This window comes from Pipra filicauda, unplaced genomic scaffold (genome assembly GCF_003945595.2).
Source record: "Pipra filicauda isolate LSUMZ 115617 unplaced genomic scaffold, ASM394559v2 scaffold49_size4853605_pilon, whole genome shotgun sequence".
NCBI lineage: Eukaryota > Metazoa > Chordata > Aves > Passeriformes > Pipridae > Pipra > Pipra filicauda.
Genome location: NW_024104642.1, coordinates 4,206,871 through 4,209,647, shown reverse-complemented (window position 1 = coordinate 4,209,647; position 2,777 = coordinate 4,206,871). Strand labels below are relative to the sequence as shown.

The 2,777-nt window shown below is 34.0% G+C and overlaps 1 long non-coding RNA gene across 1 annotated transcript; it reads left to right on the top strand.

Moving 5' to 3' along the window:
• The first annotated feature begins 1,134 nt into the window (after positions 1–1,134).
• On the top strand, positions 1,135–1,861 carry LOC120324335. Its single transcript, XR_005565577.1, has 2 exons — positions 1,135–1,201; positions 1,691–1,861. It is a non-coding gene; the product is annotated as an uncharacterized LOC120324335 (long non-coding RNA).
• Positions 1,862–2,777: the final 916 nt, after the last annotated feature.

Sequence of the window (2,777 nt, the reverse complement as noted above, 5' to 3'; positions counted from 1 at the left end):
GCACACTCCACTACCCTGGATTTAAAAGCTGCTGAGACCATGCTGGATCCTTGGGTGGTGACTATCTTCCTTTCTCTTTTTTCTTTTTCTTTTCTTATCTTCTTCTTCTCAAAATATATTGTAAAGTGGACTAAGGAAAATTCCACTCAGTGCCTAGCTAAGTGCCTTGTTGTATCTGGATATGTTAAAGTTCACTAAGTTAAACTTTACCCAGTACTTATTCCATTGGCATGTTCTAAAATTTGCAAGTAAAAGTTGTTTTTGAACCTCTGGAGAATTTTATTGTTTCTCCTATGTGCCATCGAGAGCAAATCCAGCTACCTTCCCTTAAACCTGCCATGCAGACTGGGGCATTACACAGCCCATGTGGTGCTGTGTTTTAGATTTCTGGCCAAATCAGTGTGGATAGCAATACTTTGACTTTTACAGAGCACTGTTTATGCACTATCAAGGCCTTCTCTGTTTCCTACTCTGTTTCCTTTCTCTGTTTCCTACTCTACCCAGTCAGTGAGTATGCTGGGCTCACACAAGAGTTGGGAAGAGACACAGCCAGGAGACCTGATCCAAAATGACCAAAGGGATGTTCCATGGCATGAAACCTCAGTCTCAGAGGTAAATCTGTGGGAATTTTCCCAAGGTGGCCATTGCTTGTAGTATGGACAGGGATCTCCTGGTGATGTGATTATTTTTGCATCGCTTGTTTGTTTACTTCTTTTTTTTCGCTTCACTTGTTAAATTCTCTTTACCTCGACCTATGAGTTTTCTATCTTTTGCCATTCTGATTCTCCCCCTGATCCTACTGGGGGAACAGTGAGTGAAAAAGTGGATAGGGACATATTTGCCATCCACAAAAAGCGAAAGATTGGTCATTAACTAGCTATGCAAATTTTTATTTAAAATAATCCATAGAAATTGATTTAGTTTAATTAATTTACATAGCTGAGTAAGCAAGGCTGGGATAGAATAATTTATTAACAAAATAATAAGATTTGACTATACTAAATAGTGAATATTGCCAGCAAGTTTTGAATAAACCACTTCTCTTTAGCTTTCCACGAGAAATCAGTTTGTCAGTGTTTGGCTGTCATTTTTAGAGGTACCGTGTAAAATCGTATTTTTTTCCAGTAGGTCAGATTTTGGCGCCTCTATTGTTGTTGCATAAAATAAATTTCCTTTGATTTACCCAACCATTAGGACACTGGTAAGAAACTGAGCATTATGATGTTTGTTAAATGTGACTGATTTATTTTGCAAACTGTTGAAAATAATTAAGTGTTTGGAGTGCAATACTCACCATAGCTAGCAAGGGTAGAAACACCATCCCAACTGTTTTCAGTTGCTGATAGGTTTTTTGTAATGACTGATCATGGTCTCAAGGTCTTTAAGCTAAACTTTAAGACAGTCATAAAAAAACCACTTGCACTATATTTTCCCTGGAATTATTTAAGATTTGTTTATTTTGCTGGGTTTGGATTTTTTTTTTTTATTTTTAACATAGAAAAGGATGTATGATATTAAGCTAAATTCCATAGAGATTAAACCCTCTTTTTAACATTAACAGAGGCAACTAAATGTTATGGTTTCATGAAAGAATTGTCACTAAAAGTGGTTTTTATTGTTATTAGTTGATGAACCTTGAAGCCTGACAGCATTATGCTTGTTTTGTAACTTCTAGCCTTTTGTTAGACAGATTTGCTTCATAATGTCTGAAGATAGTCAATTTTGGAGGATGCAAGGATCTCAGATGGAACTGTATCGACATAAAACAAATCGCGCTTTCATTTCAAGAAAAGCACGTAATGCACAAATGACCCCAAGTAGCCACATTTCTTTATGCATTTGAATGGAATATTTTTCAGAATATTTTTCAGAAAATGAGATTTCTTTTAGATTTTGGTTTGCATACACATGTTGTGCTTTATACAAAAATGTATAATTTGAGATGCAGTTGTGATTGATATATTTCTAAAAGCAATAACTGTGAGGTAGGGAATATCAAATATACTTTATTGTGGGAAAACATATATCAATTAATCCAACTATTTATTTTACATAGAACTAAATGTCATCTCTCAAGTATGTTTACACCATGCTAACCTGACATAAACAAATCTTCTACCTGTGGTGAGTTTTATAATAGAAATATTTTTCTTTGGAACAACTTGCCTTCCATTCCAATTCTGAGCTTTGCTGTAGAATGGAATGCGGTAAAAGAGCGATAGGCAACAAAGCAAAGATAGGTGAGGTGGTCTGTTCCAGATAAATATGAGAGTAATGAAGATAAAGACCATCTGATATGAGTGGAGAAAGGATGGGTTTTTTTATTACCACATAACACCTTGAGAATACCAGTAGGTGAAGACATTTCAAATGTTTTAGACAAAATGAAAAAATTGGAAAGGAAAATAAAAAAGGAAGAAAGGAAGAAATTCCTAAATAAGGAGGTCATAAACAAGGTTTTCATTTTTATCACAACAGCTGAAAATTATAAATTAAAATGAAAATATATGAAAATATTTTCTCATATGGAGCTTGGGATGATGAAAATACTGTGTTGGCTGTGATATGATAAAACCCTATGTAATTTTGAAGAAAAAAAGATTAAAACAGATAAAAATAATTTTTTAAATTAATTTTGGTTTTGGCACAAATGCATAATTTTTTACTTCACATAAGATTGAGATCAGAATTCATTCTGTATTAGATTATATACTGAGATTTGAGGAAATTATTTCCCTTCTTTTCTCTTTTCTGGTCATCTATGTGTATAAGACAGG